Source organism: Kogia breviceps, chromosome X (assembly GCF_026419965.1).
Source record: "Kogia breviceps isolate mKogBre1 chromosome X, mKogBre1 haplotype 1, whole genome shotgun sequence".
Taxonomy (NCBI): Eukaryota; Metazoa; Chordata; class Mammalia; order Artiodactyla; family Physeteridae; genus Kogia; species Kogia breviceps.
The window spans coordinates 96,352,796-96,375,971 of record NC_081330.1 but is presented as its reverse complement, the minus strand read 5'-3'; the positions used below and the strand labels follow the sequence as shown (position 1 = coordinate 96,375,971).

At 39.6% G+C, this 23,176-nt stretch overlaps 1 protein-coding gene and 1 pseudogene across 2 annotated transcripts in view; both read right to left on the bottom strand.

The window, feature by feature from the left end:
• The window catches only part of NDP (norrin cystine knot growth factor NDP), a 277,419-nt gene that overhangs the window by 39,081 nt on the left and 215,162 nt on the right, over window positions 1–23,176 (bottom strand). The window lies entirely within an intron of this gene.
• LOC131748819 (protein FAM3C-like) overlaps window positions 137–23,176 on the bottom strand; it is a 164,319-nt pseudogene continuing 141,279 nt past the window's right edge.

The window sequence follows — 23,176 nt, the reverse complement described above, 5'->3', positions numbered from 1 at the left end:
GGCACGACAGGCCAATAAGTCAAAAGATGAGTTGTTGGGGCAAGGAATAGTGACTTTATTTGGAAAGCCAGCAGACGGAGACGGTGGTCTAGTGTCCCAAAGTCAGCATTCAGGCTTCTTTTGTACTAAAAGGGGAGGGGGTGTGGTTGGTTGCTGCAAACTTCTTGGTACAGGAATCCTTCGTTCTGGCAGCTGTCCACTTAGGTCTGATCACAGTGTTCCTATAAACCTCCAACAAGACAATTGTTATTTTCTGTTCTGCAACTTTTTATCTCTGTATGAATGAAAAATTGTTATACCTTTAAAAGTCAGAGCCCCCAGAGTGGGCTATCCTGTACATTTCAGGCTCTAGGCAACATTCTTTTACAACGGTGTAAAGCCAGCACAGGCAACATAGCACAAGGGTTAGTGCTGAAGGAATAGATCCAATATGGAGTCAGGTTTGTTCTCTGTTACAAAGCCATGGGACTAGATCAATTTAGGAGCAAACGTAAGAGAAAAAAGGAATGCAAACTGGCAAACTGAACCCTGCCTGGGTTATGTCAATATTTAGAAGCCTGCAGCAGGCCTAATGTCTGCTTCTCCAGGCAGACTCTTTGTTGCCTACAGCAAAAAAAAAAAAAAAAAAAAAAAAAGGAACATTCCAGCACAATGTAATCTCAAAATAATACCTGTGATTTACTGCATAAGGTAGGTCTGAGATAGATCTGAAGTGTCATTTTCCAAGGTAAAGGGGGAATATTTCTACACATACAAAACATGATGAACATAACATTTTAAAAGCACAGTTTCCCCCTCACTCAGCTAAGGAGAATTACCTGTCATTTAAATATAAAATTGACAAAATTCCATACTTTGCTTACTCTTTCAGAGACTTCAATTAAAATTATATAATGATTCCAAAGCTTTTTGAGCAAGGTTGGTTTTTCTTTTGAATGCAACATTTTATCCTATCTTTAATAGGGCTGTATTTTACTCTCTTCTCCCCCAAAACTATAGAACTATTAAATTATTGGGCATTCCCCTCACATGATATGCATAGTTTCTGTTTCAAGTCTAGGTTTCTAAGACCAGTGTTTCAGTTATTCAGCAAATCATCGAGGAAATTTGAAAACGGCATTGACCTTTCCTCAACTTTTGGATCTAGAACCAGGAATTGGTTATAGCCTATGCTAAATGAACCAGTCATTAAATCATGATTAGTAATGCTTAATCAGGAACCAAAAGAGTCTTGGTTGGTAGGAAGGGAGCAACAAATGTCCAATAGTAAAAATAGGGAACCTTTCTTGTCCCTCTTTGTTTTAGCTTATTCCTTCCTCCTAAAATAGAAAGAGCTGATTTTTTATAAAAACAATTAGAACCTAATATATCGGATTTCAAAATTTGTCAGGAACTATATATGCGTGAGAATAGCCAAGAAATTTCTGGAAAAATAAACAATGAATAATAAAGGGTGTGGCAAAACATCTATTACTCACCCCATATTCATGTACTCTCCCACATTTCTCAGCCCCCTTGCTGTGGATGGGACTGTGTGACTAGTTCTGGCCAATGGACAGAAAAGGTGTCACTTTTTGGCCAAACCATTTAACATCCTGATACACACTCTTCACTTCTGTCTTCCCATGCTTCAGTGACCTGGAGGCCATATATTGAGATTGTGGCATCACAACAGGGAAGCAGCCTGTGCCACTGAATCTCCAAATGGAAGACAACTGGCCTAGAGAGTTGCCTGACCCACAGTGGAATTCGTGTGAATGTGAAATAAGTCTTTGATATATTAAACCATAGAGATTTGGGGGGTTTTGTTTTGCCTTAGCATTATATACGTATTTTACGTATATACATTATATACTTATACACTGATACAAAAAGAAACCTTCCTTAAAAATATGACTAAACAGATCAGTGAAATATAAAAGGGTTCATAAATAGACCCATGTCTATTTGGAAGGTTAATATGTGACAATGTCTTAAATCAGTGGGGAAAGATGGATTACCGGTGCATGTCTCAGTTAACAAAATTAACCCCAAATTTAGTGGTTTCAAACGACAACAATCATTTGTCATCTCTTGCAGATTTGGTGGGTCGGGAATTCCGACAGAACATCACAGAAATAGCTTGTCTCCGCATCATGCATGAGGTCTAGGGCCTCAGCTGGGCAGCTCAAAGGCTGGGGGCTGGAGTTCTCTAAAGGTTCATTCACTTGCATGTCTGAGGCTGACGATGGTGGCCATGGGCTGGGGGCCTAGTTGGCACTGTCAGCTGGAACACCCACATGTGGCCTCTCACATAGCCTGGACATCCCCACAACATGATGGCTGGGTTTAAGGGTAAATGCAGCAAGAAAAAAAGCTATATTGCCTATCGCGACCTAGACTCTGAAGTCTCACAGCATCACTTCTGCCATGTTCTGCCGAACAAGGCAGTTACAAAGCTTCACCTGTGAGAACACAGGTAAAGCTTGAGGGAGGGACCACAGATGTCACCTCTTGATGGAGAAGTGTCAATAGCATATTGTAGAAGGGCACAACGAATGGGATATAGATAGATATGAATATAGATACAGATAAAGATATAGATGTATATATGTATATATACACACAAATAGCAGCCATCTTTGGAAAATAGAATCTGCTATAGTGCAAATGGTTGTCTGTTAAGGCTCAGATGGACCACTTTTGGACAAGCTGCCCTCCTACTATAGAGATGAGAATAACAAATATATTCTCATATACAGATATTATGGTTTGAACAGATTGCTGAAACTCTAGCTAATAACTGTATAAAGAAGAGATGCAGCAGATAATCTTTTCTAAAATTAAAGACATGATTTTTGGTAGACTCTCCTCAAATTACAAACTAGTATATAGATTAAATTTCCCTAACCATTATTTTATTTAGTTATCTTGTATTGTTGGAAATAATTTGGGTCCTTTACTGAGATATTTTTAATGTCCAAAGCCTTGAAAAATTCCAGGCTAAAGATATTTTTTGTTAAATTATATGAAGTAGAGCTTCAGGCTCTTATTTTCCATGTGTCTATGCACCACAGTAAATGAAAAACAATTTTCTAGGAGAATCTTGGCCTTGCCCATGGTTTTCCCATGTCTCACCTTAAAGCAAAGTTACTATGGCTTCCCATGCAGGCACACATCCTTGTTAGATGGTTCCTTGTTTTTCACAGGATATCAGCCCTGCTCCCAGGCGATGGATCAACCGATCTCTGCCAAAGTATTCCAGTATGGGAGGACTAAGCGTCACAACTAATCAGAGAGCACAGTCTTAAACTCTCTGTTGCCCTATTTTAAACTGAATATTTGTCTGAAAGAAACAGCGTCTAGCACTGTCATTGCTCTGCCCACATCCCCTTGGATACCTTTAAACAGGGTGTAACCCCTCCCACAACTTTTGCAACTCCTTTTGTGAGGACTGATCTCAGGCCACCCGAACCACTTTGCCCACAGGCATTAGAGCAGGAATTACCAGGAAGTTTACATCACTCCCACCTTACCCTTGGACCCCACAGCCCTTAGCTGATGCAGGAGAACAAAGCACAGTTCCTTTGCCCGGAGTCCGGACAAACTTGTAATTCCCCGTCCAGAGCTCCCTGCGGGATCAAGCTGAGGCTGGGACATCACCTGAACACACACCCTTGCTCAGCTTCTTCCTCTCCTCTCTCCTGTTCCCCTCACTCCCATGCCAGTTTCTACTGGGAACACTTTTAAAATAAATCACGTGTACATGAGTCCTCAAATTAGCATCTGCTGCTAGAGAACAAGACCTAAGACATAATCCTTCTCTTTAGATATTCTTCTTTCTGTGAATTAAAGTGACTCTCTAGAGAGTGGGCTACTTGAACTACCTGGTACAGTTTTTTGTTTTTTGTTTGTTTGTTTGTTTGTTTGTTTGTTTTTTGCGGTACGCGGGCCTCTCACTGTTGTGGCCTCTCCCTCTGCGGAGCACAGGCTCCGGACGCGCAGGCCCAGCGGCCATGGCTCACGGGCCCAGCCGCTCCGCGGCATGTGGGATCTTCCCAGACTGGGGCACGAACCCGCGCCCCCTGCATCGGCAGGCGGACTCTCAACCACTGCGCCACCAGGGAAGCCCAACCTGGTACAGTTTTAATGAATCAGAATCTACATACCAATGAGATCCCTAGGAGATCTGTATGTACATTAACGTTCCAGAAGCACTTTTCTGAGAAAGAGTCCTGCGAACTGGTTCAAGAAGTAAGACATTGGAACGGACCAGAAACTGGAAGAAATCACAGACTTTGTCGAGAATGAATTCTTGTGTTATTTTCATTTTTATAATATTCCAACGTTATTTAAATAATTCCAAAGTAGGGAAAATGATGGAAAGCTTCCAATTCATTTTATGAAGTTAGCAAAACCCAGTATGAAAACCTGATAAAGATTAACCACTCAGAGAGAAAGCTTATTAAATAATCTAGTGAATATGTAGAAACAAAAATCTTTAAACATAGCATTGGCAAACTGAATCCAGCGTGAAAATAAAAGAATAGTACACCACAATGAAAAAGAGTGTATACCAGGAATGCAAGGATTATTTAATATTTTAAAATCTACTAACATAATTTATCACATTAAGAAGAGAAAACCCAGAATTTCAATAGATGTCCCCATTTGATTAATAGATGATAAAATTAAATATCCATTAATTATATAAACATGTGTAGTAAACTTGGACTAGAAGAAAACTTTCTTAAAATGATAAATGGCATATTCTGCAAACCAACACTTTACATAATTCTGACAGGCTTATGATAGGCTTATGACATAATTCTGACAGTTGAACACAACTGAGGTCAGGAATAAGATAAAGATGCTTAAAATAATCACTATTTTTTATTTCTTGTGAGTTCCAAACAATATAATAAAACAGGAAGAGGAATAGGAGGTATAAATATTAAAAAGGGAACAAACCTAATGCTATTTTCAATTTTTTTAACCTACCTTGAAACCTCAAGAAAATCATTCATGAAAATGTTAAAACTACTAGGAAGTGGTGGATAAGAACATAAGTATACAAGTATCAATGACTTTTACATATTAAAAAATAAATATTTCATCTACAAAAGAAGCAAAAAATATACCATAGTTTCAAAATGTGCTATACTGTGTAAAGAAAATCAAAAAATACTTTAACAAGAGTTTAAAATGGAGAAAGACACTGTATTTTTGGATAGGAAAATCCATTATTATTAAAGTGTTAATTCTTCCCAGTTTGCTTTATAAATGTGATACGTTTCTAATCTAATCCAATACCAACTGAACATTCTTGCAACTTGACAAAATGCTTTCAAAGTTTATCCAGAAGAATAAACATGAAAGAATAACCAAGAAAATTTTTAAAAGAAAAATGAGAGGGCTTCCCTGGTGGCGCAGTGGTTGAGAATCCGCCTGCCGATGCAGGGGATACGGGTTCGTGCCCCGGTCCGGGAAGATCCCACATGCTGCGGAGCGGCTGGGCCCGTGAGCCATGGCCGCTGAGCCTGCGCATCCGGAGCCTGTGCCCCGCAACAGGAGAGGCCACAACAGTGAGAGGCCCGCATATCACAAAAAAAAAAAAAAAAAAAAAAAAAAAAAAAAAAAAAAAAAAAGAAAAATGAGAAGGAATCTGAAACCAAATGTTGAAATATATTATAAAGCCACAACAATTTGAGCAATGTGGTATGGGCACAGGACTAGATGAACAATTCAAGGTAAGAAAAATAGAAAGTCCAGAACAAATGCAGAAATATTTAAGAATTTAGCATAGGGGCTTCCCTGGTGGCGCAGTGGTTGAGAGTCTGTCTGCCGATGCAGGGGACACAGGTTCGTGCCCCGGTCCAGGAAGATCCCACATGCCGTGGAGCGTCTAGGCCCGTGAGCCATGGCTGCTGAGCCTGCGCGTCCGGAGCCTGTGCTCCGCAATGGGAGAGGCCACAACAGTGAGAGGCCCGTGTAGCGCAAAAAAAAAAAAAAAAAAAAAAAAAAAAAAAAAAAAAAAAAAAAAAAGATTTTAGCATAGGATAGTAGTGTCATTTAAATCATATTTATTATATAATTTGACTAAATACTTGTGGAAAAATTAAGTTAACTTCATTATATTCCAGAATAGATTTCAGCTGGGCTAAAAATGTAAAATTTTAAGAAAAAAACATGAACGTTCCAGAAGAGAATATAGGTACACATTTATTTAACCTTGGAGTGCACTAAGCTTTTCTAATCATGACACTGAAAGCAACATCATTTTAAAAAATGGTCTATTTGACTATACAAAAATGTTACACTCCTATGCATAAAGGAAAAACAGTACATATTAAGTTTAAGCATATTGTGCTTTTCTATTGGAATAGCATACACAAAATTGGGAACACATCACTACTACACATGAAGTTTAAAAATAAATATATACAATAAAGAGCTTTCACAAATCAAAAAAAATTAAAATTGGCAAAGGCCATGAGAGTGTAATTCACAAAATTGCAGAGCCAATCATTTTACTTTTAAGAAAATTTTAGCTTCTTTAATAATAAAGTACCAATTAAAACAACGGGGTATATATCACCTTTTGTGTATCAAACTGACAAGAATTAAATAAAATTATAGTACACAAAGTTTTGTTACGTGTGTAAGCAACTGGTACCCTTGAACACAGCTGGCCAGAGTATAAATTTTGTGAAGTTCATTCAGAAGAGTGGTCAGTTATGTTTAAAAACTTTTTTTTTTTTTTTTTTTTTTTGTGGTACGCGGGCCTCTCACTGCTGTGGCCTCTCCCGTTGCGAAGCACAGGCTCTGGACGCACAGGCCCAGCGGCCATGGCTCACGGGCCCAGCCGCTCTGCGGCACGTGGGATCCCCCCGGACCGGGGCACGAACCCGTATCCCCTGCATTGGCAGGCGGACTCTCAACCACTGCGCCACCAGGGAAGCCCCTGTTTAAAAACTTTTAAATGTTGACCATTGGTCTTCTGGGAATTTGTCCTAAAGAAATAATTATAAATTTTTGCAATGACTTACCTATAAGTATGTCCACAGCATCATTTCTTATGGTAGCCAATCTTGGAAACCAATTAATTATCCAACAATAGAAGATTGGCTTGATAAATAAATGCCTTTATCTAATGAAATACATAGAAGCTATTAAAAATATTTTAAAAGAGTATTTAATGGCTTGGGAAAATGTGCATGAAATATAGTTTAATTAAAAACAGATTGAAAAGTAATATGCAGTTTGAAACGTTTGTTAAAACTTTTATTCATGCATAACATATAACAGGAAAACACGCACCAGAATGTTAACAATGGTTTTTTCCTAGATGCTGGGACTTTGGGTTATTTATAATGCCTTTTTTGTGCTTACCTGCAAGTTTCATGTCTTCTTCAATGAAAATGTACTCTAATATAATCAGAAATTATAAATACCATTTGCAGCAACATAAATGGACCTAGAGATTATCATACTAAGTGGAGTAAGTCAGACAGAGAAAGACAAATATCATATGATATCACTTATATGTGGAATCTAAAAAAAAAAAAGATATTTTTTACAAAACAGAAACAGGCTCACAGACTTTGAAAACAAACTTAAGGTTACCAAAGGGGAAATGTGGAGGGGAGGAGGGATAAATTAGGAGTTTGAGATTAGCATATATACACTACTATATATAAAATGGTTAATCAACAAGGGCCTACTGTATAGCACAGGGAACTCTACTCAATATTCTGTAATAACCTATATGGGAAAAGCATGTGAAGAAGAATGGATATATGTATATGTATGACTGAATTAGTTAGCTGTACACCTGAAACTAACAAACACTACATTGTAAATCAACCATACTCCAATATAAAATAAAAATTAAAGAAAAAAGAAACCAAACAGAAGAAAAAAGAAATTATAAATACATTAAAGTTTGTCAATGATACACAATGCCACCTTCGGGGTATCACCTAGGAGAAATTCTTGTCCATTCTTTTTTTTTTTTTTTTTTTTTTTTGTGGTACGCGGGCCTCTCACTGCTGTGGCCTCTCCCGCTGCGGAGCACAGGCTCCGGACGCGCAGGCTCAGCAGCCATGGCTCACGGGCCCAGCCGCTCCGCGGCATGTGGGATCTTCCTGGACCGGGGCACGAACCCATGTCCCCTGCATCGGCAGGCGGACTCTCAATCACTGTGCCACCAGGGAAGCCCTCTTATCCATTCTTAACACCAACAACCAGTGATAATTGCTCTTGTCCTGAGCAGTTGACCTGTTTTTAATCTGATGGACCCTATGAACCATGTAAACTAGAAAGCTTGGAGACAACCTATGTCCACCTCTGTAAAGAAGGGTATGAATCTATGTCACATGCAATTGTTCCACTTAAAACATTGTCATCTTATAGTTTGTGTATTCCAATAAGTCAGCTGACATGTTTCCAGGAAAGATGCAGGGTCTGTATAAAGTAATAACTATACCCACTAAGGACCCTGAAGCAATAAGAGAATTCCCCAGCATACAAGAACCACAGGGCCCAGAAGAGAAAGTTCAGTGCTAGACCTGCAAGGTAACTCATCCCTTAAACAACTGGGAAGAGTAGGTCATTCGTTCAATCAACTAACATTAGCTGAGGTCTATTATGTGCCAGATACTGTTCTAGGTGCTGAGCAGCCATACAGTGAATAATGAGAAATTACACAATTCCTGTGTTATGGGCTGAATTGTGTTTCCTCACCCCCTCCCCCAAATTCATATGTTGGAGTCCTAATTCCCCAGTGCCTTAGAATGTGACTGTATTTGGAGATAGGGTCTTTACAGAAATAATCAAATTAAAATGAGGTCATTCGTGTGGGCCCTGATCCAATATGACTGATGTTCATAGAAAAGGGGGAAATTTGGACACAGACATCTATAGAGGGAAAACAATGTGAAGCCACAGGGAGAAGAACGTCATCTACAAGCCAAGGAGCGAGTCCTGGAACAGATCTTTCCCTCATAATCCTGAGAAGAAACCAGCCTTGTCTATACCCAGATATAGGACTTCCAGCCTCCAGAACTTTGAGACAATAAGTTTTTGTTGCTGATGTTATCCAGTCTGTGGTACTTCGTTGCAGCACTCCTAGCAAAGAAATCACCTGCCGTCAAGAGGATAAGGAGCAAATAAGCACAAACAAAAAATAGTTACAAATTGTGGACTGTCCAGATTGAGTCCTCAGGAAAGACTGCTGTGGGGAAGCCCAGTTTAAGCTGTAACCTGAAGGATGAGAAGGAAGTGGCCTGCGAAGAGGGGAAAGCATCCCAGGTAGAGGGACAACACACATGCAGGTCCAGGGCAGAGAGGGATTGAGCTGGTTTGAGAATTCAAGAATCAAGTGAGGGTGAATGGGTCCTATAAGGAGGCACTGGCAACAGACATCAGAACCCACTGAGATTCTTGTGTCACTTGTGTTAGAACAGGTGTGGTGAAGTGTAATGAGTCCTCAGTCCCAATGTGGACTCTGTCACTTATAACTGACCTGATTGCTTAATCGAGTCCTCCATTATAAAAAATCTTTTCAAGGGACCCCTCCTATACTGTTGGTAGGAATGTAAATTGGTACAGCCACTATGGAGAATAGTATGAAGGTTCCTTAAAAAACTAAAAGTAGAGCTACCACATGATCCAGAAATCCCACTCCTGAGCATATATCCAGAAAAGATGAAACTCTAATTTAAAAAGATACATGCACCCCAATATTCATAGCAGCACTATGTACAATAGCCAGGACATGGAAGCAACCTAAATGTCCATTGACAGATGAATGGATAAAGAAGATATGGCATATATATATATATGTGTGTGTGTGTGTGTGTGTGTGTGTGTGTGTGTGTGTGTGTGTGTACATGCACATACACACTGGAATATTACTCAACCATAAAAAAGAATGAAATAATGCCATTTGCAGCAACATGGGTGGAGCTAGAGATTATCATACTAAGTGAAATAAGTCGGATAGAGAAAGACAAATGCCATATGATAGCACTTATACGTGGAATCTAAAATATGACACAAATGAACTTAGTTACAAAACAGAAATAGACTCACAGACATCGAAAACAAACTTATGGTTACCAAAGGGGAAGGGGGGAGGGATAAATTGGGAGTTTGGGATTAACAGATACACACTACTATATATAACATAGATAACCAACAAAGACCTACTGTATAGCACAGGGAACTATATTCAATATCTTGTCATAACCTATAGTGGAAAAGAAGCTAAAAGAATATATACATACATATATATACATATATGTATATAAAATCTGAATTACTTTGCTGTACACCTGGAACATTGTGAATCAACTATACTTCATTAAAAAATCTTCAATCACAGATACGTGAATCCAGAAAGCCTGGTGATGAGAATAGAAAAAACTTTCGGAATTCATACTTTATTGTGGTAAAGGCGTGCTTCATGGTACTCATTCTCTGTACTTTTCAAACTCTTTCCCCTTCCTGAAAATTCCTGATGCCTCTCAAACTCCTAGGTCACTGCCTGATCTTGGTGAAATGTATGAAGGAGTGCGGCCACCAAGTCAGCGCTTAGCATAGGGAAAGTAAGCAGAAAGACTATGACCCCCATGGTCATGTGTAGATGGAATTTTGTACCTGAGAACTTCTCTAAATAAATTTCATTCTCTTCATGTCTTCACGGTCATCCATCAATCATTCGAGTTCACTCGTTCAATTACACACTCCTCTTTCTGTCACTGAGGACACACCACCTCATTTTGCCATGAGGTCTAACTCCCAATCACCCCATGGAGCTGTTATCCAGCTCTTGGGCAGGCAGGCACTTAACTCAGCTCTAATAGTGTCCTGACTCAGAGCAAGATTTTATTCTTATCACTAAGACCCCAAAATGCTTATTTGGCTAGCAGAAAATGACCACTATGTAGTTACTTCCATCACATATCCAGCTGATCATTCAGTAAGTAAATTAAAATAGATTGGCCCTTTAAAGCTATAGATTTTTCAAACTCGTGATTTTGAGCAGACTTCTGTATTCACTTTATATACAGTACAAAGACAAGACTAAAATGGCTTCAAGATATTCATTCTAGTTAAACCAAAGCTCATTTTAAAATAATCTAGTGAAAGTCATTTTTCTTTTCAAATAAGTTGAACAGAAAGGAATTCTTTAAAAAGAAAAAAAGGAGATCCAAGAATATTATGAATATGCCATGCAATTTAAAATTTAATACTGCAGCTTGGTTCTCTGCTAATCCTTTTGTGCATTTCTGCTGTAGACATATGGCTTTGAGAGCCCATCTAGAATACTAATAAATAAATAATGGCTGAGCACAGCTGATAGAAGTCCCAGTTATAAGCATAGATTAAGGTAAGGTTGATTTTACACATACTACCTCGCCAGTTTGTATTCAGACACTAATATTATTACTCCTTTCTTTTCATTTGCATGCTTATTAAAAGTCAAATAGATCCCTTCCCCGCCGGGGTATGTGATTATGGGTACAGAGCCCCAGGGACCAGTGGAAGTGTGCTCTGGCAGTTTTCTGGGTCAGGGACCATTTTCCAACATGACTCCAACATGTCTTATCCTTCTTTGTCCATTACTACGATCTCCATATATCCAGCTCTGTTGAGAATTCAATAACTTTGAAATATCAGGGAATGTTACTGGATGTCCTTCCAACACCAATGCATGGGAACTTTCCAACTAACACCACTGCCTTTTCTCAATAAGTATTTTCTTTTACTCCCCTATAGCTTTTAATACAGTTGACCATTTCCTCCTTGAAATCTTCTTCTCCCCCAGCTTCTGTAACACCACACTTTGTATATTTCCATTTCTGTGGTTCAACATGGAATCTACTAGATGTTCCTTTCCACTGATTTACATATCACAAACCAATCAATCCTCCTCTCCTCTTTGAAAACCCCTGAGACCATCCCATATTGATTTGACCTGCCACTGACTGCACAGTATTTATACCATTTTGGTCAATAACCAAATACAGCTCTGTGACATCTTTTGTAATGTAGCCTTATATTTTAGTTAATCTTTACACTCTTCTTAGAGAGAGAAACACACTCTGCTGAGACACAGAGAGAGAAACAAGTTAACAATTTGAAATACGATCTGAGGATCCTTCCCCTTGTCCTTCCAGTGACAGGCATCATCAACTCAGGAAAGAATGAATTGTTAGAGCAGAGTAAAGGGGCAAAATGTACTCACTTTTGGTTTTCAATTTAAAAATCAGCTTTTGAAACTTGTGGCAGAGACAATAGTTTGAGAGCGAAAGATTTGACTTCCAAGAGTATGGTCTTTTTCTGTTTTAAAAGCCAAGGCGTCTCAGGGCACAAAGTCTATGCTAAACAAAAGAAGTGGATGGTAGAACCAGCCTGGAGAAGAGATCACCTGGACTGGGCAAAGCAAAGAGATTCAGATTGGGGGAGGGGCTTTTGCAGGGAGTGAGAGATTAGTATGGGAACCTGCACTCCCTTTCCAGTTGGAGTAAACTCTTACAAGGAGGCTCCCCAAGCCCTCCTCTGTGGAGTGAGGATAGACAAGTGACAGTGGCTCTTGAAGGTTGAGAGGTCCAGGCAGAAGGACCTAAGGGAGACTTGGGGGTCCCCCTGCACTCCAGCATGGCACAAGAAGCCATGCTAGGTCTTCCCAAGGGTAGGGGTAGCTGAGAGAATAATGGTGGAACTTCGGTATTCTCAGTTTGGATAAAGATGAAAACAAGTGACCAGCAGAGACCATTGACCAGAGGCCAGATAGAAATATCTGGGCAGGTGCCAGTGAGTGCAAATGCCAATGATGTGCAGAGACCAGTAGGAGCAGGCCCACACTGGTTCCTCAGCTGAAGTTCTTTCCCCCAACCTGGCCTCTTACTGAGCCTGTTGGAATTTAGCTACTACCCCAAAGACAAGGACAGAGAGGGAAAGCTTTGAAATGATCAAGAAAACTCTCGATTGACTAAATTTATGCAAAATTAACTACTGTTAAGTTTCTTTTACCACGGAGGGTGAAAGCTAGAGAGAGCAGGTATAGAAAAGAGGTTTGGAAAACTACAGTGCATCAATACAAGTTGCATGTTTTGGGTACTTGGGCTTAATCAAGCCTAAATAATTTTACTAATTACTATGCAACATCTCTCAAACTAAGACAGGTATCTTCTTTTTTTTAAAAACATCTTTATTTGAGTATAACTGTTTTACAATAGTGTGCTAGTTTCTCCTTTACAACAAAGTGAATCAGTTATACATATACATATGTTCCTATATCTCTTCCCTCTTGCGTCACCCTCCCTCCCACCCTCCCTATCCCACCCCTCTAGGTGGTCACAAAGCACAGAGGTGAACTCCCTGTGCTATGCTGCAGCTTCCCACTAGCTATCTAATTTACATTTGGTAGTGTGTATATGTCCTTTTATTTTGTTTGTTTTCCTAGAAAGCATCTAGAAGACTTGGTGATGGCTGCCAAATAACCTTTGAATGGCTGAATGCTCAATTAAATAATTTGATTTCAGTTAGTGGCTATTTTAAGATGAAAACAATGGCCTGAAGTTTTGCATTTCACACAAAGATAAAGAGGACTACATTTTAAAATTAGATGTTCTCCCTTTTTCTTACAACCGATTCATTATTCTACTCAAAAAGCAGACTTCTTGTTTCAGGGAGGTGAGGAGGTATAGCATATGCTTAGTCTTCTACTTTTATGGAAACCATAATGCCAACCTTGGAGAGATGAAGCGACCCAACAACAAAGGGTTATCTGAGCACCTGTAAGGAAATGTCTTTTCAGTTCATCTTCACAGTCATGAACTAGAATGTTTTGACGCAGATGAGTAGGGAAAAAAAGCTCATGTAGTCATCATTAGGGGAATAGAGGACAATAGCATTAAAAGTGGAACTATAGAACAATTCTGTAGAAATTTGTCATGCATATCTGCTGATAAAAATATCTGAGCTGTGAAAACAAGGCTTTAAAGAACCATTTAAAATATCCCATTAACTGCAGCAACATGGATGGACCTAGAGATTATTATACTAAGCGAAATAAGTCAGGAAGAGAAAGACAAATACCGTATGATAGCACTTAGATATGGAATCTAAAATACAACACATATGAACCTACCTACAAATCAGAAACAAACTAACAGACATAGAGAACAGACTTGTGGTCGCCGAGGGGAGGGGGGAGGGATGGACTGAGAGTTTGGGATTAGCAGATGCAAACTATTATATATAGCACGAATAAACAACAAGGTCCTACTGTGCGGCACAGGGCACTATATTCAATATCCTGTGATCAACCATAATGGAAAAGAATATGAAAAAGAATAAATATATGTATAACTAAGTCACTTCGCTGTACAGCAGAAATTAACAGCATATTGTAATTCAACTATACTTCAACAAAATTTTTTAAAAAACAAACAAAAAACTAAATTAAAAAAAATCTCATTAAAAAGGTGACATATGATTGTGACAAAGGTGCCACTTGGTGGAGGATGTTGTTAGTTGTGCGGGGACAGGGGTTCCTTCTGCTAAATTTTGCTGTGAACCTAAAACCTCTTTAAAAAATAAAGTCTATTTAAAAATAAAGCCACCACATTAAACCTGTAGAAATAACAGATTGGTTGTTGCCACAGGCTTGGGGGAGGCGGGAATAGGGAAAGGTTGCTTAATGGGTACAGGGTTTTCTTTGGGGAGGGTTGAAAATATTTTGGAACTACATGAAAGTGGTGGTGGCACAAGAATGTGAATGTACTAAATGCCACTGAATTGTTCGGTTGAAAATGGTTTATGTTATGTGAATTTCACCTCAATTATTGAAAAAGCCACCCTACAATAGATGAGCTTCTTCAAACTTATATCTCATGGAATTAGAGTTTCCCAGCATGGTCCTCAGAAAGGACTTCTGTGATCCAATTTGTTTTGAAGCAGTGCACGTGTGTCCTCTTCTTGGCTATCCTTCTCTGCATTAGTGTATTAAAGCCTCTGAATTGTCCTGCGGTAAAGCTCTTAGTGTTTGCTTGCACAAGGACCCTCATCCCCTACTCTCTACATCATATCTGATAACACCACACAGAACCCGTCTTGGGAAATGATACTCTAGACCTTTGCAAGAAGAGAACACCCCAACGCATTCTTGTTTTAATTGTTCTAGGAACACGACAACTTTTTGTCAGTATTTGCTGAAGACCACTTAGCCTTCAAGCTGAAATAACATGATTTCTGAAGTCTTTTGATAATACTCAAGGCAACAATAGGTGGCCTTAATAAACCCAATTCTAAATAAATGATGAGACATTGAGGACAAGACATCAAGACAATGATGCTCTTGATTACCACTTGGTTTGTAGGCAGGAGTACCATACTAGGAATACTTATTATCCCAGCCATATATAGATCAGCTAGCCATATAATTTGAGATTTTATTCATTTGCACAAACTGCATTTTATATATACATCAGAAACTATGACACAGTGTGTGGACATATCTCAAATAGCTGATATAAATATATATATATATATATATATATATATATCAAATAGCAGATATAAAAATGTCCAATACAAGGGCAATTTAATAAAATGAAATGGCTCAAGGCTATCTCTTCATTGCAAGTAACTGTATCCCCATGAATCTTCACCCTAAGGCCATTTCTTAGATCCCCAAAAGGTTGATTTAATAATAATTACCACAAATAAGAATGTCTGTGGAATGGGAATTGACTGTTTTATGATTGAAATCAGTTATTCTCAACCAGGGGTGGGATACAGTTGGTGTGGGGCAGGGGACAGAGCGTTCCATTCTCCCAAAGAGATGCTTCAAAATCTCCTGGAGGGATGTTTATTTAGAAATGAATGATCCATATAATAATTACAGATTTGATTTTAATCACAATAATTAATTCACTTTGAAGATGTAATCACAATTTAAAAGGTGTGAGAGTTGTGATTCCTCAAATGGAGATATGCGTTAGGAAAGGTGGAGAAACACAGAAGAGCGTGTTGTATAGAGACAGATTAAACACAGACAGGCTGTCTGTTTCTTCACCACCCACACCACACATTCAGCTTCCTGAATGCCCATGCCCCAGATGTCCCACTGGTCTGGACTTCCCCGAGCTGAGAGTGAGTGGGTGGCGTATGAGAGTTCCAGGAAGCAGCATCCCAGGAGCCCATGTTCTGACTCAGGCTTTCCCTAGACAAGTATCTGGCTCTATACTCCCAGAATTCCTGGCTTTGGCATCTGGGACCACCTGCCCTGCTCTTCCGACTTTCTTCAAAGTTACAGCACCAGGAACAAATAGATTCCTATTGCCTAGATGAGCTGGGTTATAGGAACATCTCTAGCATATCTACCTGCCTCAAAATGCCATCGTGCTCATGCATGCGCCCATAGCCACACATGTAGGTGCCCCCTCCCTGCCCCCGCCACATACACACACTGGCCCTATTGGCCATGTTTATTCTAGCTGACCCTGCTCTCCTGGCCACTGCTGATTGTACCAGGGCTGCATAATTGACCCACATGGACCACTTACTTTCTCCAAGGAATTTAGAATTGAGACTCAGAGGTACTGGTCATTGTACTGGGAGCTAAGACTGCAAACGAAGAAAAGGTTGGGCTAGGAGTATCCTATTTGACCCAGAATGTCTGAAAAAGCAGAGAAAGTCATCCTGGAGAGGGAGAGAGAGAGAGAGAGAGAGAGAAAGAGAGACAGAGACAGAGACAAAGCAGATAAAATGAAGCAGGTTTAAGAGAGCATGTGGCCCTGGAGGGATGGAGGAGCCCTGCTGTGCTTCTGATGGCTTTTCAGGTCCTGGTTCAAGGGCCTCCTGTACTCTGGCTTCATTTCTTGGTTTCTGAGATGCCTCTGTATTGTTATAATAAATCCTCCTCATGCATTTTTTTTAACCTAAGATAGTTTATGTAATTTTCTGCTACTTGCCATCAAAAGATCTGTCACAAAAAATTAAAATTTAAATTACTGATATGAATTTCACCATTTTTCTTTATACTGTGCAATACCAGTTTTTAATGCACATACAAGAGCACTTAATTCATATGCAAAATCAGTAATATTACTCTATTCATATTTTACAGCCTGTTACACATGTATACATTTTGTTCTTACCAGAACAGTGGATAGGCTATATGACATTAACATGGAACATAACATGTAACATTACACGTAGTTTAACATATTCCCGGGTTCCAAAGATTAGGACCTGGACCTCCTCAGGGACCATTATTTTATTTAACACAGTGAGTACCTTGGCTGCTCCACATGGCTAGTTTCAGCTTCCTGACAGCATAGTGATCTCAGGATAGTCAGACTTCTTACATGGTGGTCGGTTGGCTCTTAGAGTGAGCTTTCCAAGTAGGGAAGCCTCAGTGTGCAACCATTTATCAAGCCTCTGCCTCTGTAGAGCTTGACAATGTCCTACTGACCAAAGCAAGTCATATGCTGAAGCCCAGGGTCCATGTGAAAGGGACTACACAAAGCAAGAGTACAGGGAGGCGTGGTTTATTCAGGGCCACTATTGCAATCACAATCACAATTAGAATGTTCTGTCCAATGAGCTTTGCACATGATCCTCAAATGTCCAAAATTACGAAAGAGGGAGCATTGTAAATTGTGCAAAATGTTTGCTAATTCAGCAAATGATTGTTCCTTTGAAATACAAATGAGAATAGACATATTGTGACACCACTGACTTGTGCACCTAACACAGATTCCCTGAGCACCTCCTGTGTCTCTGGTCTTGTTGGATGCTAAGCTCTTGACCAGCCACTGAGGGCTTCAGTGAGAAAGGCTCTTTTATTCCTTTTACTTATGTTTTAATTATTGTGATAAAATATGCGTAACATAAAATTTACCATGTTAACCGTTTTTAAGTATATAGTTAAGTACATTGCATTAAGTATATTAGCATTAAATACATTCACAGTGTTCTGCAGTCATCACGACCATCCATCTCCAGAACTTTTTCCAAATTGAAATGCTACTCATTAAACACTAACTCCCTATTAGCCCCTCCCATAGCCCCTGGCAACCACCATTCTACTTTCTGTTTCTATGAATTTGACTATTCTAAGTACCTCATAAGTGGAATCATACAGTATTTGTCCTTTGTGACTGGCTTATTTCACTCAGCATAACATCTTCAAGGTTTATCTATGTGGCGGCATGTGTCAGAACTTCATTCCTTTGTAAGGCTGAATAATATTCCATTGCATGTATATACCACATTTTGTTTATCTGTTCATTCATTGATGGACATCTCTTTCCTCCCTTTGGCTATTGTGAATGATGCTGCTATGAATATTATTCTGCTGCATTCTTTTTTAAAAAATTGAAGTATAGTTGATTTACAATATTAGTTGCAGGTGTACAGCATAGTGATTCATTGTTTTTGCAGATTATATTGCATTATAAGTTACTACAAGATAATGGCTGTAATTCCCTGTGCTATACAGTATATTCCTGTTGCTTATCTATTTTATACATAGTAGTTTGTATCTCTTAATCCCATACCCCTAAATTGTCTCTCCCCGCTTTCCCTCTCCCCTTTGGTAACCACAAGTTTGTTTTCTTTATCTGTGAGTCTGTTTCTGTTTTGCATATACATTTATTTGTATTAATTTTTAGATTCCACATATAAGTGACATCATACAGTACTTGTCTTTATCTGACTTATTTCACTAAGCATAATATTCTCTAGTTCCATCCATGTTGCTGCAAATGGCATTATTTTACTCTTCTTTTATGGCTGAGTACAATTCCATTGTATATATATGCCTCATCTTCTTTATCCATTCATCTGTTGATGGGCACTTAGGTTGCTTCCATGTCTTTGCTATTATAAATAGTGCTGCTATGAACATTGGGGTGCATGCACTTTTTGAATTAGTGTTTTCAGTTTTTCTGGATAGATACCCAGGAATGGAATTGCTGGATCATATGGTAGTTCTATATTTAGTTTTTTGAGGAACCTCCATGTCATTTTCCATCATGGCTGCACCAATTTACACTCCCACCAACAGTGTACAAGGGTTCCCTTTTCTCCACATTCTCACCAGCATTTCTTACTTGTAGACTTTTTAGTGACAGCCATTCTGACAGGTGTGAGATAATAGCTCACTGTTGTTTTGATTTGTGTTTCTTTAATAATTAGCAATGTTGAGCATTTTTTCATGTGCCTGTTAAACATCTGTATGTCTTCTTTGGAAAACATGTCTATTCAGGTCTTTTGCCCATTTTCTGATTGGGTTGTTTGGTTTTTTAATATTGAGTTGTATATGAGCTATTTGAATATTTTGGATCATTTGTCAGTGGCATCATTTGCAAATATTTTGTCCCATTCCATAGGTTTTCTTTTCCTTTTGTTGATGATTTCCTTTGCTATGCAAAAGGCTTGTAAGTTTAATTAGGCCACATTTGTTTATTTTTGCTTTTATTTCTTTTGCCTTAGGAGGCTGATACAAAAAAATATTGCTATGATTTATGTCAAAGAATGTTCTGCCTATGTTCTATTCTAGGAGTTTTATGGTTTCCATTCTTTCAGTTAGGTCTTTAAGCCATTTTGAGTTAATTTTTTTATATCGTGTGAGGAAATATTCTAATCTCATTGTTTTACATGTGGCTGTCCAGTTTTCTCCAGTACGACTTGTCAAAGAGAATGTCTTTTCTCCACTGTATATTCTTGACTCCTCTGTCATAGATTAATGGACCATAGGTGTGTGGGTTTATATCTGGACTCTCTATTCTGTTCCATTGATCTGTGTCAGTTGTTGTGCCAGCACCATACTGTTTTGATTACTGCAGCTTTGTAGTATAGTCTGAAGTCTGGGAAGGTTATACCTCCAACATTGTTCTTTTTTCTCAAGATTGCTTTGGCATTTTGGGCATTTTGTGGTTCCATGTGAATTTTAGGATTATTTGCTCTAGTTCTGTGGAAAATGTCATGGGCATTTTGATAGGGATTGCATTAAATCTGTAGATTGCTTTGGGTTCAGGATAGTGACAGGTTACCAGAAAAACCAAGCCATGATTAGAAGCTTGGGACTTCCAACCCCACCCTCCACCTTCTGGGAAGGTGAGAGGGGCTGGAGATTGAGTTAATGATCTATCATGCCTGTGAGATGAAGCCTCCATAAAAACTCCAAAAGTATGGAGTCAGGAGAGCTTCCAGGTTGGTGAACACGTTCATGTGCTAGGAGAGTGGCATACCTCAACTCCACAGGCACAGAAGCTCCTGTGCTTGGGACCCTTCTGGACCTCACTCTATGTACGTTTTCATCCAGCTGCTCTTTTCATCCTTTAAAATATCCTTTGTAACAAACTGGCAGTAGTAAGTAAACAGTTTTCCTGAATTCTCTGAGCCAATCTAGCAAGTTATCAAACCCGAGAAGGGGTCATGGAACCTCTGATTTGTAGCTGGTTAGTCAGAAGTACAGGTGATGAGTTGGGACTATCAATTGGCATCTGAAGTGGGGGGCAGTCTTGTGGAACTGAGCTCTTAACCTGTGGGGTCTGTACTAACTCTGATTAGGGTCAGAACTGAATTGTATTTTAGGGCACACAGCTGATGTCAGAGAATTTGTCAATGTGGGAAAACCCTCACACATCTGGTGTCAGAAATATTCAGTGTGAGAATGAAGTAAACAGAGAGTTTTTCCTAGACACATGGACACATGGATTCTTATTTTATTTAATGGTTTATAATCCTTTATTATCATTGTTTATTTTAAGCTCAAATTGTCTCAGATTAGCTAATGGTAGGCCTTTCAAGGTAGTTCTTATGTCCTCTTGACCTGTCTCCACAGCTCTTTGAGCACTTTGTTACTTTCTGGCATAATAAGATGTTCCAGACTCATCTTGTACTTTCTCTGTTCCACCCTGGAATCACCTATTTCTTCAAGGAGTCCAGATTTCTTTTTGGAGATAGAAGCCAAAGCTCTCATGCAAAGTATACTCAATTGCTACTACAGTGTCATTGCTTCTAGACCCTCTCATTGGACAGAGGAAGCAAATAGATGTATGTATATACATATGAACATACATATATATACATAAAACAGAATTTTTGGAGGTTGGAGAATGCACAGAAGAAAAAAGACCGAGATGGGCAGAATAATGGTCTCCCAAAGATGTCCATGACCTAATCATCAGAAACTAAATATCGTGGGTCACATGGCAAAGAGGAATTAAAGCTACGAATGGAATTAAGGTTGCTAATCAGCTGACCTTGAGGTGGAGAGATGATCCTGGATTGATAAGTTGGCTTAATGTAATCGCAAGAATCCTTCGAAGCAAAGAGGGAGGCAGAAGAGAGATGGAAGCATTGGAGGGATTTAGCCTGACATTGCTGGCTTTGAAAGTAGAGGAAGGGTTCCACAAGCCAAAGAAAGTGGATGACCTCTAAATGCTGGAAAGGCAAGGACACAGAGTCTCCTCTATAGCCTCCAGAGAGGAATACATCTCTGCCAACATCTTGACTTAACCCAGTAAGACCCAAGTTGGATGTCTAATCTACATAACTGTAAGGTAATTTATGTGTGTTGCTTTAAGCCACTACTTGTGGTAATTTGTTACAACAGCCATAGAAAACTAACAGTGGCAAAACTCTTTTGTCAAGTCAGAGCCTATGAAAGCCTAAGTTACCTCTGGGCAAAGCAGAGAGAATCACAGTGATTTTGACTTGAAAGAACCTCAACCCAACTTATCTGGGGAAATATTCAGTATTGTTTAGGGCATGGAAACTGAGACCCACAATAATAGTGGATCCAACAAGAGACAATTTTATTTCTCTCTCATATAAAACCTAAGTACATAGGGGGCTGTCTTTGAGAGGCTGTCAGGGTCCAGGTTTCTTCTGTCTTGTTGCCTCACCGTTTCCAGGTGTTGCCCTCATTGAAGGGTCCGATACAACTCGCCACCACAATCTTGGGTATGTGAGATAGGAGAAAAAGTGACAGGTACAACTCTTCTTTTTTACAAGTGTCCACTTGTCTCACCAATTCACATGCCATTGGCTACAACTTAGTCACACGGCTGTACCCCTAAGCAAGTAAGCCTGGGTCACCCTGTGCCAGCTTAAAAACTGTATTAGGATGGAAGAAGAGAAAAACAAATATGGGAGACAACTAAACATCTCTTCCACACTGTGTAACTGGTACTCCTCAGTTCGTGTTTTTATGCTTGTAAAAGTATACTGTTTCTTGTGTAACTCTTTGGCAAGAGAATATTAAGGTCAGGGTTCTACTTTGCATGTTGATTCTTAACCAAAGTGAGAGAAAGGAGTGAATTGGTAGCACATAAGAATCATTATGGCTTCCCTAGTGGCGCAGTGGTTGAGAGTCTGCCTGCCAATGCAGGGGACGCAGGTTCCTGCCCCCGTCCGGGAAGATCCCACATGCCGCGGAGCGGCTGGACCTGTGAGCTATGGCCGCTGGGCTTGCGTGTCCGGAGCCTGTGCTCTGCAACGGGAGAGGCCACAACAGTGAGAGGTCCGCGTACCGCAAAAAAAAAAAAAAAAAAAAAAAAAGAATCATTATATCTGCTGGCTTCCATATCTATTTAGCTGTCCCCTGGTCATTGGAGTTCACTCCTGATTGGGGTCCTTGAATCTCCAAGGGTTGCCCCCTATCCCAAGCTCCTTCTGAGTCTCTCCTCCCAGTTTTCTAGCCTCATGGCCACCTTTGCCTGTGGGCCCTCAACTCTTGGTCTATCTTCCTCAGTTCTCTTGGGGGCAGCAGCCTGCCTGAAACATACCTAAAACAGGAACATCTCCTTCACCCTTACTTCCATCACTTCCGCGTTACTTTTCTATCTGCGGCTGTAACAAATTACCACAAAGGTAGTGACTTAAAACAACACAAATTTCTTCTTACAGTTCTACAGGCTAGAAGTCTGACATGGGTCTCATGGCTAAAATCAAGATGAGACCAGCCCTGCATTCATTCTAGAGGTTCTAGGGAAAAAACATATTCCCTTGTCTCTTCCCACTTCTAGAGGCCACCTGCATTCCTAGGTTTATGGTCCCTTCCTCCGGCAACTACAGGTCAGGTCCTTCTCACATCACATCACTCAGACCTCTTCCATGGTCACATCTCCCTCTGACTCTCCCCTTCTGCCTCCCTCTTCCACTTTTT